Source organism: Hordeum vulgare, chromosome 1H (assembly GCF_904849725.1).
Source record: "Hordeum vulgare subsp. vulgare chromosome 1H, MorexV3_pseudomolecules_assembly, whole genome shotgun sequence".
Lineage (NCBI taxonomy): Eukaryota > Viridiplantae > Streptophyta > Magnoliopsida > Poales > Poaceae > Hordeum > Hordeum vulgare.
Window position 1 is genome coordinate 357,078,672 of NC_058518.1, and position 15,091 is coordinate 357,093,762.

A 15,091-nucleotide genomic window follows, 5' to 3' on the forward strand; every position below is an offset into this window, starting at 1 on the left:
TGAAGTTTTGTTCTTGGTCTTGAGGGTGAATATAATTCACAAAACAGTATAAATAAATGTTGTTTCGGATTTATGAAAGTAGCCCCATAAATGTTGGAAGTATTTTATTTAAATAGCTGGTTCATTTTCAGGTCCATGGCAATTTTCCATTTGATTTTATCCCTTTTATTTTGCCGTGTGCCTATTTTTTTTCTCTGTTTTATTTGTAAACGGAAATAGTCAGGGGGCTCTATTTTTCTATGTGGCGCACAAAGTGGGCTCCCTCCCACTTAGCGGCCCATCTTTCCTTCCCCCTCGCAGCCCGTCGCACCCCGCTCGTCGTCAACCTCCTTTCCAGCGAGGCAGTGGGTCCCGCTTGTCATCCTCTCTCCCGTTCCCCTCCGCTCCAAAGAGGAGAGAGCAAGAGCGCACATGGCTGCCGCACGTCCCTCACCTCTCCCTCTCGCCCCATAAAGAGCCTTGGCGTCCTTGCAGAAACGCTAGGGTTCCTCCCCGCCGCCGCTCCGTCCAGATCTCGATCCCCCTCTCTCTCTCTCGTCGCAGCAATGTAAGAAGAGGTTCGGATCCGCCATGGTCGACGGGTGAGGCTCGTCGACGCCGTCGTTCTGCTTCCTCTCCTTCCTCTTCGAAGGCTCCAACAGCTCGAGGGCATCTCCAGGAGCCCGTTCCCGGCGCTGGATCGTCTTCCCCGGCCCTGCTTCCTCTTCTTCCCGGAGGCGCGTCTTCTCCGACGAGCTCCGCCGCACCGCGCTCTTCTTCCTGCTACTTCCTCTACGGGCACTTCTTCCTCAACCCGTACATGAGGTAGCACTCCTCCTCCCTCCTCCCTGTGGTAGATCGAGTGTCGTAGCCGCGTAAACGAGGCGCACATGGTCTCTGTCACCGGAGCCGCCGCTCGCCATGGGTACGTCGTTGTAGAGCCCCTCGGGTGTAGCTATGTGTAGAAATGGAACCGTGGGTGCCTCGGCATCCTTCCATCCAGGAGCCGTAGATCAATTGCTAGTAGTTCGCCGACGGGGTTCCTCCCCTGTTCCGGCAAGTCGACGGCAGCATAGATAGCAGTAGGGTTATTTCTTCAGAGATACTGCCCCTACATAGTCAAGTATCGATTCGTAGCCTAGTGGTAGTGGGGTGTTGTTGCGTGTTGAGAGGGCACGGGTTCGATCCCCCTCGGCACTCTTTTGTTTATCTGAATTAAGTGCACAGTAACAACATGGACATGTTAGCCTGTTTACTTCCCCTACCCTGTCGACAAAGTGACAGTGGTGTAGTGGTTGGCTCTACTACTATGTACGAGGAGGTAGTGGGTTCGATCCAAGAGCCCTTGATGCTAATTTTTGTCTTTCTTTTGTTTTCTGTTTTTCTTTTGTTGATCCTACACTTTGTGCCTAATCCAATAGGTATTAAATTGGCATTTTAATTCCTTTTTTCCTGCTAGATAATTAGTGGCAGGGTGTTGTGAGTGTGTGTGTTGTGCACACACTTGTAGGAGTGATGTGTGTGTTATGTGAGTATGTAGTGTTAAATGCTTGTGTGAGTATCATTTGCTTTTGCTAGTATGTGTAAATGTTGTGGTTGCAACTAGCGTGTGCATATGTGGAGTAGTGAGATAAGTATTTGTGCATGTATGTGTGGTGTGTGTAAGTGAGTACCACACACACATGAGTTTGACTCATGTGGTACCTAGGAGGAGTGTGGTGATATGATGCTTCCATGATTTATCTTGTTTAGTAGATCCCCTTCATTTTGTTCTTGGGAGTAAGTGCTTGCCATGAGGTAGTGGTGGTGATTTGTGTGTGTGGTGGAACAGCCCCATTGGCAACAATTGTGCACCTCCTCATGTTCATATGAGAGAGGGCATGATGTGTGAGTATGTGTGGGTGATCTAGTGCTTATCTTGATAGAAGTGCTTGTGATGTTGTTGTGCATCACACAAACATGGGGTTCAAACCCTCATGTCCATATTGTCTTTGTGCACATGAGCATAGCTATGTGGTAGTTGATCTAGTGGGTGCACATGAGATGTTGCACTATTCCATTGTAGGAATTTATGTAGTTTTCCTTCCTAGTTTGTGGCCACTTGCTCTAAACAAGTGTATGCATATTATATATGTTTTTGTGGTAGAATCTCCCAAGGAACCCATTGGTGAACTCAGTTTTTCCATTGGAACATTTTCTGAAGATGACATATTTTCATTTTCTTCTATGTTTGGAACTTGGTTCCATGAGTTGTGGTGAGCCTTTATGTTTGTTTCTTGGTGGTGCTAGTAGAGGGTGACCCCGTCTACCTCATGATGGTTTCATCTCTTGATTAGGATTCCATATGTGCAAGTTATGCCCACTCAAAGTAGGCATGTGGCTGAAATTCCAGATTCACTAAGTCTGAGAATCTGTTTACATTTTCTTCTCCTGTTGATGAGGTTGTGCTGGTCATTGTGTTATGATCTAGCCCTAGCTTTGAACGATAAAGTTGGACCTGATATGTTTGTATAGCTCCCTGTAAAATTTCATGTCATTTGGAGTCCTATAGATAATGTTTTGGCTGCTGTCAAAATGCTTCAAAGCATAGACAGAAAGTGAGAATCTGGAATTTCACGAAGTCCCTGAAAACTGATGTTTTTGGGCAAGTTTGCAGCCTTATAACTTTCTGTGAGTACTTCCTTTTTGTTTGTTTCTTGCTTGTGCTTGTAGTATTCTTGGCTAGCTACAACCACACATATTATTTGTCATAGTTGGGAGGCTGTAGGTGATTTGCATGTAGCTCACAATGTGCTATGATGCAGTTTATGGCAGATTGTGTAGTTTTGTCACTTTGATGTTTGTGAGTGCTTAGTTGATGTTGTGGTGTTCTTATTTTCTCCACCCCATCCATCATGGGTTGTTTTATGTCTTGGCAACCTGGGAATACCAGATTTGTGCCATTTGAGTGTGTGGTGATGATTTTTACACGTAGGGCTTCATATCTTGTTTCATTGATTCTCGTTGATCTGTAGCTCCAATTGTATTGTTCTTTATATGGTTTTGCATCGTTTTCACGAGGCGCATATGATCATGTCATTCTAATGCATGACAAAATAGCTTAGGATACAGTTCTGTCCAGGAACATATATTCACTCCTTATGCTTATGTTAGTGATAGAAATAGTGATGCATGCTCATTTTCATCTCATGCATCATGTGCTTGTTTCATCTTAAGGTGCTGTTGTTCATTGGATGTTATTCTAATGTTGGGTAGCACCGGGATCGGAGAACGAATACGTCGAGTCAGGAGAGAACGTGCAGGATGATCAAGAACCATTCTAAGCTTAGGATATCACATGCAAGATGATATGACCTTGATTCCATCTCTAGACTTGTTATGCTAGATTACGTTTCCTTGTCATATGCTCGCTTCCTACCACTGAAATATTTGCCTCTTGATATGCCATGAACCCAAACACTGATTCCTTCCTAGCAAACTTGGATGGCTAAGTAGGCTTTGCTCAGCTACTAATGTTAGCGTTGCTAGATGCAGGTGCTTTGACTCATGTGATAACATGAGCTTGACATCATTATCTTAAATTCTGTTATTTAATTAATGCACCTATATACTTGGTAAATAACGGAAGGCCTAGCCTTTTGCCGGGTGCTTTGTTCCGTTATTGCCGCCATAGTTACCGGCTACCGGTGTTTGATTCCATATTGATCGCTCCTAACACGTTCGGGGTTGTTATGGGGACCCCCTCGATAAACCGCGTAGTGTTAAGACTTGTCCGACAGGACCCAACATTGGTGTTAATTTGCTAATCACTTAATAATATTCTGCATAGGGAATAGCTACCCCGAGGAATTTAATCAACAACCCGGGCCAGTGCTCCTCATGAGTGTTGGTCCAACCGAGAGCACTGTGCGGGGCCAACTCAGGGAAACTTGAGAGATTTCTATCAGGCCACTGTACGCGTCGCTCATCCGGCGTGTCCTGAGACTGAGATATGCGGCTCTTATCAGGGTCATCGACACGTCGGGAGGTCCTGCTAGTCTTGTCTTACCTTAGCGATATATCTTGCGTATAGGATTCCCAGTGAAGGTTTGGTTCTCCCCAGAGTTGAAGTTTTTCCTTTAAGGAATCCGACGAGATCACGAGATTCGTGATAGAGGATTACTTTGCGGCCCGTGTACGTTTGTGATGGACTAGTTGGAGCACCCCTGCAGGGTTTAATCTTTCGGAAAGCCGTGCCCGCAGTTATGTGGCAACCTGGAATATTTTGTTGACATCCGGTATTAGATAACTTAAACAAAAGCTAATAAAATTGCCAACTGTGTGCGTAACCGTGACTGTCTCCTCGAAGATCTCTCTGCGATCGGGAACACGGTGGGGTTATGAATGACGTAGGTAGGTGTTCAGGATCACTTAGTGATCAAGTATTCCCGACCGCTAGTATAGTCCACCTTCATAAATGTTCTACGTAAGTTAGCCACCATGTCAAGCTTAGGATGCTCCAACCTTAAACACTCTACCCTATCGAACCTAATAACTTGACTAGTTTTGGCACCAAGGTCTTAGATTGCTGAGTCCCCGTGGCTCACGGATTCCTCCACAATACCAACAGGTTCAGGTACACCAGAGACAGATGATCTCGACGGCACGCAGCTGGCGTGGCAGTACGATGAGGAGACAGACCGCCTGTACGTGAACTATCCAGAAGATTGAGGCGTGGTCATGATTGTGGGCCAGCAGGCAGGGTAGCATAGTCTTTTCTCTTGTTTTTATAGTCCGTAGCGGAACTACTTTGGTTGTATGCGTGATGTACTCTGATATATTTATGAGGAGGCAATTGAACCCCTGATTGTCTATCTTTATTATTATGTATGTGCTATGCTTTACCTGTTTTCGAGACGCTTACATGCGCTCCTTTCCAATTCGGGGCCTCAATCCCCAGATCGGAAAGGACCGCATATTGGTCGTTACAAGTTGGTAATCAGAGCCTTACGACCATAGGAGCCTTTGTGTGATCATACTTGGCCGAGTCGAGTCTAGAAAAATGTTTTGAGTCTTAGTTATATCGGAGAGTAGGATTCTTTTTTCTCCTCTTCTATGCTCTAGTGAGATTCCCGACTTAGGAAATCTTTAATTCTACTCCTCTTCTCGCTCAATTTTTTTAGGATCACGCGGGTATTTGTGAAATCTATATGATTTCGATGTGACGGAGTCCTGTCTTGGTGCCTCCTGTCTGCTTTGAGTTTCTTCCGGGGAGTTGAGCTCTAGGGGATTCTTGCGCACATCGCCATCATTCAGATTTCTGAGTATCTAAGAACGAAGGATGTTCGTAATTGCTTCAATACGGGTAGTGGCAAGATAATCCCGATGTCCCGAGTACTTGTGCAGATTGTTCGGGAGTACTGCCATACTTAGTATCGTTGTGATCATGAGGGTCTGTTGTAGATGAAGGTCCGAGATGCTGGTTGTGTGTTGACGGATGTGATACATGTGACGGGTTAGTTTAGGAGTTGTGTGATATACTCCTTGTATCCGTGTACCAGATTGCATGACCAGTTATTTCGGGAATTCATAGGTGGGATATCAAGTAGTATCTTATAGGACTATCTTCCTACAGATGCATGATTGAGGTTGGGGAAATCTCGATCATATGTTTGTTCCGAGCAGTTCTAGCTCATACTCGTTTGCAGTGGTCTTAATCGGAATTTTGTCGTCCGTCACTTTGAGGAAGCATTCTTACTATTTTGTTCGAGTGCAATTGCTTATTCCTGTTCAGATATTCCTGTCTTTTGATTCAGCAATATCTTCAATTATTTTGTGGACTAATATGCTGTCCGTCTTCAGGATGACTCCACCGACTCGTCAGAACCCAGGGCGTGAGGATATGCCGCCTCCACCTCCTCCTCCGGAGAACCCTCCGCTGCCGCCTCCTCCTCCTGCAGAGGCCTGGCAAGCGGTGATGGCTGCTACTAATGCAAACACCCAGATGCTGATTCAGTTGCTGCAAGAGAGAGCCAACCAACAGCAAGGCAATTTTAAGCATGGTGGAAATCAGTTTGCTAGTCTGAGTCAGTTCCTGTCAAACCAGCCAAAGACGTTCAGTTCATGCGACCAGCCATTTGATATAGAAGATTGGATCCATGATATGAACAAACATTTCGAGTGTAGCAATGTGCGTCCGGAGGATTATGTCAAGTTTGCAACGTTTCAGTTGAAGGGGCAGGCTTCTATATGGTGGCAGCAGCTGAAGGACTCCAGAGGCGCCAGGGTGATTTCTTGGGATGAGTTCTGTCATGACTTCAGGTCCCACTACATCCCTTCCAGTTTTGTGGAGGAGATTCGTGAGAAGTTCACGCATTTGAAGCAGGGTGGCAATTCCGTGTACAAGTTCAATGTTGAGTTCCACGAGCTGGCCCGTTACGCGCTGCAGGATATCCCGGATCAGAAGAGCAAGATTTATCAGTTCAGGGGTGGCTTGAAAGAAGATTTGCAGTTAGCTCTTGCCTTGCACGATCCTGAGGAGTTCGACAAGTTCTACAACCTAGCTCTCAGAGCAGAGGCAGCCTTGCTCAGGGTGGAGAATTCTAAGAAGCGCTTCACAGATTCCAGCTCTTCCTCGACTCAGGTGGTTCAGAAGCAACAAAAGTTTTGGGTTTCTCCTCCTCCTCCTTGACACTCGCAGCAGCTTAAGCACTCAGGTGGTCGTGGTTCTTCCCACCCACCCAACCCTGTCTTCCAGCAGAGATACCGGCATCAGAAGCAAGGGCCTCCTCAGACTCAGTACCGACATCCAGCAGATGTTACTTGTCACAAGTGTGGGCAGAAGGGTCACTATGGCAACAAGTGTACTTCTCAGCTTTGACTGCCTCCTCCTCCTCCAAGCAAACCTCCAAGCAACGCTCTTGTCAAGTTCAACCCCAGATCAGCTCGATCAACATGGTGAACGCAGCCGAAGTAGACAAATCCTCTGATGTGATCATGGGTAACCTCCTCGTCAATGATATTCCTGCTAAAGTGTTATTTGATTCTGGTGCTTCTCATTTGTTCAAGTCTAGAACGTTCTTTGCCGAGCATGATTTTGATTCTGAGTATTTGAAGAAGGCATTGCGTGTGGTGTCACACGGTACTCTTATGAGCGCCAACAAAGTGGTTCGTGATGTTTCTGTCAAGATAGGCAGTTATTCCTTTGTGGCATCTCCTATTGTCTTGGGCAATTCCGACATTGACTTGATTCTTGGTATGGACTGGCTGGCCATGAACAAGGCGTCAATTGATTGTGAAGAGAAAGAAGTGAAGCTTACCCACTCTTCGGAAGACGTGATTATATTCGCGGCGCGCGATGATACAATCTGTCTGTTCTCCTTGAATGAAAAGGGTGAGATCAATCCTATTTCGCAAGCCCCAGTGGTATGCAAATATGAAGATGTGTTTCCTGAAGAGCTGCCAGTCATGCCTTCGCACCGTGAAGTTGAGTTTGTCATTGAGCTTGAGCCAGGCACAGAGCCAGTGTGCAAACGGCCGTACAAGCTGGGTCCAGAAGAGTTGAAGGAACTTAAGAGGCAACTCGATGAGCAGGAGCGTTTGGGTTTGATCAGACCGAGCTCGTCTCCGTGGGGCTGTGGTGTTCTATTTGTCAAGAAGAAGGATGGCATGGACCGGCTGTGTGTCGATTACCATTCATTGAATAAGAAGACAATCAGGAACAAATATCCACTTCCAAGCATAACTGAGTTGTTCGAACAGTTGAAAGGTGCTAAGGTCTTCTCGAAGCTTGATCTCAGAATGGGCTATCATCAAATTCGCATTCGTGAGGAAGATATTCCGAAGACTACCTTCAGGACTAGTTTTGGCTCGTATGAGTATACTGTCATGTCTTTTGGTCTGGCAAATGCTCCTCCGACATTTTTGATGAACTACATATTCTCTTCGTTCAAGAATGACTTTTTCTTGCTCTATCTCGACGACATTCTGGTTTTTTCTGAAACTGAGGAAGAACATGAAGAACATCTCAGATTGGTGCTTGATAAGCTGAGAGAGTACAAGCTGTATGCCAAGTTTTCCAAGTGCGAGTTCTGGCTGAAAGAAGTGGTTTATCTTGGGCACATTATCTCTGCCGAAGGCATTAAAGTTGATCCGTCCAAGGTTCAGGCCATTGTTGAATGGGAGCCTCCGCAGAATGTGAAGCAGCTTCGAAGCTTTCTCGGGCTTGCTGGATATTGCAGAAGGTTCGTTGAGAACTTCTCCAAGATCGCCAAGCCACTCTCAAGTCTTCTTCAGAAGGGTGTTAAGTATGCTTGGTTTCCACAATGTCAACTGGCCTTCGATACACTCAAAGAGAAGCTTACCTCCACTCCAGTCTTGGTCCCTCCGGATGATTCCAAGCCGTACCAGGTCTTTTGCGACGCTTCTCTCCAGGGTCTTGGTGCAGTCCTAATGCAAGATAAGAAGGTGGTTGCTTATACCTCCAGGCAGTTGAAGCCAACGGAGAAGAACTATCCTGTGCATGATCTTGCGCTAGGAGCTGTGGTACACGCTCTGATGACTTGGAGACACCTCTTGTTGGAACGTAAGGTTGAAGTCTTCACCGATCACAAGAGTCTCAAGTACATCTTCACTCAGCCTAACTTGAATCTTCGGCAAACACGTTGGGTGGGAATGCTCCAGGATTTCAATCCGAGTGTTGAGTACACGCCAAGCAAAGCTAATGTCGTGGCGGATGCTTTGAGCAGGAAGGCATATTGCAACAGTCTGATTCTGCAACCTCTCCAGCCTGGTCTTTGTGAGTCTTTCAGGAAGCTCAACCTTCAGCTAGTACCTCAGGTATTTCTTGCAAACCTTCAAATCTCTCCTACCTTGGAAGATCAGGTCCGAGCAGCACAACTTCTTGACGCTATGGTGAAGAAGGTCAAGATTGGCGTGGGAAAGAGTCTTCCCAAGTATAAGTGCTTCACTGTTGATGCCAAAGACACGTTGTTCTTCGAGGATCGCCTTGTCGTCCCAAAAGGTGATCTCAGGAAGGTAATCATGGAGGAAGCTCATAACTCTTTGCTCTCTATTAATCCTGGAAGCTCCAAAATGTACCATGACTTGAAGCAGACCTTCTGGTGGACTCGTATGAAGCGAAAGATTGCTCAGTTCGTAAATGAATGTGATGTATGTCGAAGGGTGAAAGCAGAACATCAACGCCCAGCAGGCCTGTTGCAGCCTTTGCCGATTCCCGAGTGGAAGTTCGATCACATTGAGATGGATTTCGTCACCGGGTTTCCGAAGTCCAAGAAGGGTAATGATGCCATCTTCGTCGTCATCGACAAGTTGAGTAAAGTGGCTCATTTTCTTCCAGTCAAGGAGTCCATTTCATCAGCTCAGATGGCAGAGTTGTACACCTCCAGGATTGTCTCTTTGCACGGCGTGCCTATGATGATGTCTTCAGATCGCGGAAGTATCTTCACTTCCAAGTTCTGGGACTCCTTTCAGCTTGCTATGGGCACGAAGATCCGCTTCAGCACAGCGTTCCATCCTCAGACTAGTGGTCAAGTGGAGAGAGTGAATCAAGTTCTTGAGGATATGCTGAGAGCCTGTGTTATCTCTTTTGGCATGAAGTGGGAAGATTGTCTGCCTTTCGTGGAGTTCTCGTATAACAACAATTATCAAGCTAGTTCTGGCAAGGCTCCGTTTGATATTCTCTATGGCAGGAAGTGTCGTACCCCGCTCAACTCATCCGAGACCGGCGAGCGCCAGATCCTTGGGAATGATATGATGGAAGAAGCTGAGGAGATGTGTCAGATCATTCGCGACAACCTCAGAGCAGCTCAGTCCCGTCAGAAGAGCTATTATGATAGCAAGCACCGTGAAATGTCTTATGAGCTTGATGACTTCGTCTATCTCAAGGTGTCGCCTATGAAGGGTATGCAACGCTTTGGCATCAAAGGCAAGCTTGCGCCTCATTTCGTTGGTCCGTTCAGAGTGGTTGGCAAGAGAGGCGACCTTGCGTACTGGCTCGAGCTTCTGGCAAACTTTGCAAATGTCCATGATGTGTTCCATGTTTCTCAGCTTCGTAGGTGTTTCAAGACCCCCGAGCACACTGTGCATCTTCAAGACATCGACCTTCAGCCTGACCTTTCTTATCGTGAGCATCCAGTTGCGGTTCTCGAGGCGACTGAGCGCAAGACCCGTAACAAGACAGTCAAATTTCTCAAAGTGCAGTGGTCACACCATTCCGATAAAGAGGCTACTTGGGAACGCGAGGATCACCTCCGTTTCGAATTTTCCGATTTCTTTCAGTCTTAGATCTCGAGGGCGAGATCTTCTTTGTAGTGTGGGAGAGTTTGTAGTGCCCCAAGTGTAAAGCTTTCCCTTTTTGTAACCTTCCATGTGGGACCACCTTGACATTGTCATGAGAGCTATCTATGACTTGTGATTTCATTTGACACCTGATATTCTTATTCTTCTTTTGCATGCATGCATCCATGTCATACCATCCTTGCCATACCTTGTGTTCACTTGTGAAGTAGAGTTTGTATACTTGTGGTTTATGTGGTGATGCTCATGAGGTGTTGGAGTGTGTAGTAGTTGTGGTGGTTCTCACCTTTAAACCACTTTGGGTTGCAAGACCCTTTTTCCTTCCCTTTTATCCCATGTTCAAAATTCCATCTTCCCAAAAGCTGTTTTAAAATGTCTTGTGTTTAGAGTTTATTGTGGAGATGATGATGTGTTGATTTGAAGTTTTGTTCTTGGTCTTGAGGGTGAATATAATTCAGAAACAGTATAAATAAATGCTGTTTTGGATTTATGAAAGTAGCCCCATAAATGTTGGAAGTATTTTATTTAAATAGCTGGTTCATTTTCAGGTCCACGGCAATTTTCCATTTGATTTTATCCCTTTTATTTTGCCCTGTGCCTATTTTTCTTTCTCTGTTTTATTTGTAAATGGAAATAGTCACGGGGCTCTATTTTTCTATCTGGCGCACTAAGTGGGCTCCCTACCACTTAGAGGCCCATATTTCCTTCCCCCTCGCAGCCCGTCGCACCCGCTCGTCGTCAACCTCCTTTCCAGCGAGGCAGTGGGTCCCGCTTGTCATCCTCTCTCCCGTTCCCCTCCGCTCCAAAGAGAAGAGAGCAAGAGCGCACATGGCTGCCGCACGTCCCTCACCTCTCCCTCTCGCCCCATAAAGAGCCTTGGCGTCCTTGCAGAAACGCTAGGGTTCCTCCCCGCCGCTGCTCCGTCCAGATCTCGATCCCCCTCTCTCTCTCTCGTCCCAGCAATGTAAGAAGAGGTTCGGATCCGCCATGGTCGACGGGTGAGGCTCGTCGACGCCGTCGTTCTGCTTCCTCTCCTTCCTCTCCGAAGGCTCCAACAGCTCGAGGGCATCTCCAGGAGCCCGTTCCCGGCGCTGGATCGTCTTCCCCGGCCCCGCTTCCTCTTCTTCCCGGAGGCGCGTCTTCTCCGACGAGCTCCGTCGCACTGTGCTCTTCTTCCTGCTACTTCCTCTACGGGCGCTTCTTCCTCGACCCGTACGTGAGGTAGCACTCCTCTTCCCTCCTCCCTGTGCTAGATCGAGCGTCGTAGCCGCGTAATCGAGGTGCGCATGGTCTCTGTCACCGGAGCCGCCGCTCGCCGTGGCTACGTCGTTGTAGAGCCCCTCGGGCGTAGCTATGTGTAGAAATGGAACCGTGGGTGCCTCAGCATCCTTCCATCCAGGAGCCGTAGATCAATTGCTAGTAGTTCGCCGACGGGGTTCCTCCCCTGTTCCGGCAAGTCGACGGCAGCATAGATAGCAGTAGGGTTATTTCTTCAGAGATACTGCCCCTACATAGTCAAGTATCGATTCGTAGCCTAGTGGTAGTGGGGTGTTGTTGCGCGTTGAGAGGGCACGGGTTCGATCCCCCTCGGCACTCTTTTGTTTATCTGAATTAAGTGCACAGTAACAACATGGACATGTTAGCCTGTTTACTTCCCCTACCCTGTCGACAAAGTGACAGTGGTGTAGTGGTTGGCTCTACTACTGTGTACCACGAGGTAGTGGGTTCAATCCCAGGAGCCCCTGATGCTAATTTTTGTCTTTCTTTTGTTTTCTGTTTTTCTTTTGTTGATCCTACACTTTGTGCCTAATCCAATAGGTATTAAAGTGGCATTTTAATTCCTTTTTTACTGCTAGATAATTAGTGGCAGGGTGATGTGAGTGTGTGTGTTGTGCACACACTTGTAGGAGTGATGTGTGTGTGATGTGAGTATGTAGTGTTAAATGCTTGTGTGAGTATCATTTGCTTATGCTAGTATGTGTAAATGTTGTGGTTGCAACTAGTGTGTGCATATGTGGAGTACTAAGATAAGTATTTGTGCAAGTATGTGTGGTGTGTGTAAGTGAGTACCACACACACATGAGTTTGACTCATGTGGTACCTAGGAGGAGTGTGGTGATATGATGCTTCCATGATTTATCTTGTTTAGTAGATCCCCTTCATTTTGTTCTTGGGAGTAAGTGCTTGCCATGAGGTAGTGGTGGTGATTTGTGTGTGTGGTTGAACAGCCCCATTGGCAACACTTGTGCACCTCCTCATGTTCATATGAGAGAGGGCATGATGTGTGAGTATGTGTGGGTGATCTAGTGCTTATCTTGATAGAAGTGCTTGTGATGTTGTTGTGCATGACAAAAACATGGGGTTCAAACCCTCATGTCCATATTGTATTTGTGCACATGAGCATAGCTATGTGGTAGTTGATCTAGTGGGTGCACATGAGACGTTGCACTATTCCATTGTAGGAATTTATGTAGTTTTCCTTCCTAGTTTGTGGCCACTTGCTCTAAACAAGTGTATGCATATTATATATGTTTTCGTGGTATAATCTCCCATGGAACCCATTGGTGAACTAAGTTTTTCCATTGGAACATTTTCTGGAGATGACATATTTTCATCTTCTTCTATGTTTGAAACTTGGTTCCATGAGTTGTGGTGAGCCTTTATGTTTGTTTCTTGGTGGTGCTAGTAGAGGGTGACCCCCTCTACCTCATGTTGGTTTCATCTCTTGATTAGGATTCCATATGTGCAAGTTATGCCCACTCAAAGTAGGCATGTGGCTGAAATTGCAGATTAGTGAAAATCTGAAGTCTGAGAATCTGTTTACATTTTCTTCTCCTGTTGATGAGGTTGTGCTGGTCATTGTGTTGTGATCTAGCCCTAGCTTTCAACTATAAAGTTGGACCTGATATCTTTGTCTAGCTCCTTGTACAATGTCATGTCATTTGGAGTCCTATAGATAATGTTTTGGCTGCTGTCAAAATGCTTCAGAGCATAGACAGAAAGTGAGGATCTGGAATTTTCACTAAGTCCCTGAAAACTGATGTTTTTGGGCAAGTTTGCAGCCTTATAACTTTCTTTGATTACTTCCTTTTTGTGTGTTTCTTGCCTGTGCTTGTAGTATTCTTGGCTAGCTATAGCCACATATATTATTTGTCATAGTTGGGTGGCTGTAGGTGCTTTGCATGTAGCTCACAAAGTGCTATGATGAAGTTTATGGCAGATTGTGTAGTTTTGTCATTTTGATGTTTGTGAGTGCTTAGTTGATGTTGTTGTTGGGGAACATCGCATGGGAAACAAAAATTTTCCTACGCGCACGAAGACCTATCATGGTGATGTCCATCTACGAGAGGGGATGAGTGATCTACGTACCCTTGTAGACCGTACAGCAGAAGCGTTAGTGAACGCGGTTGATGTAGTGGAACGTCCTCACGTCCCTCGATCCGCCCCGCGAACAATCCCGCGATCAGTCCCACGATCTAGTACCGAACGGACGGCACCTCCGCGTTCAGCACACGTACAGCTCGACGATGATCTCGGCCTTCTTGATCCAGCAAGAGAGACGGAGAGGTAGAAGATTTCTCCGGCAGCATGACGGCACTCCGGAGGTTGGTGATGACCTTGTCTCAGCAGGGCTCCGCCCGAGCTCCGCAGAAACGCGATCTAGAGGAAAAACCGTGGAGGTATGTGGTCGGGCTGCCGTGGAAAAGTCGTCTCAAATCAGCCCTAAAACCTCCGTATATATAGGTGGGAGGGAGGGGACCTTGCCTTGGGGCTCAAGGAGCCCCAAGGGGGTCCGCCGAGTCCAAGGGGGAAGGCTCCCCCCCAAACCGAGTTGGACTTGGTTTGGTGGGTGGGACTCCTTCCTTCCCTTCCCACCTCCTCTTTTTTTTCTTTTCTCTTTGATTTTCTTTCCTAGGCGCATAGGGCCCTTTTGGGCTGCCCCACCAGCCCACTAAGGGTTGGTGCGCCACCCTCATGGCCTATGGGCTTCCCCGGGGTGGGTTGCCCCCCCGGTGAACTCCCGGAACCCATTCGTCATTCCCGGTAACTCCGAAAACCTTCCGGTAATCAAATGAGGTCATCCTATATATCAATCTTCGTTTTCGGACCATTCCGGAAACCCTCGTGACGTCCGTGATCTCATCCGGGACTCCGAACAACATTCGGTAACCAACCATATAACTCAAATACGCATAAAACAACGTCGAACCTTAAGTGTGCAGACCCTACGGGTTCGAGAACTATGTAGACATGACCCGAGAGACTCCTCGGTCAATATCCAATAGCGGGACCTGGATGCCCATATTGGATCCTACATATTCTACGAAGATCTTATCGTTTGAACCTCAGTGCTAAGGATTCATATAATCCCGTATGTCATTCCCTTTGTCCTTCGGTATGTTACTTGCCCGAGATTCGATCGTCAGTATCCGTATACCTATTTCAATCTCGTTTACCGACAAGTCTCTTTACTCGTTCCGTAATACAAGATCCCGCAACTTACACTAAGTTACATTGCTTGCAAGGCTTGTGTGTGATGTTGTATTACCGAGTGGGCCCCGAGATACCTCTCCGTCACACGGAGTGACAAATCCCAGTCTTGATCCATACTAACTGAACTAACACCTTCGGAGATACCTGTAGAGCATCTTTATAGTCACCCAGTTACGTTGCGACGTTTGATACACACAAAGCATGCCTCCGGTTTCAGTGAGTTATATGATCTCATGGTCATAGGAATAAATACTTGACACGCAGAAAAGAGTAGCAACAAAATGACACGATCAACATGCTACGTCTATTAGTTTGGGTCTAG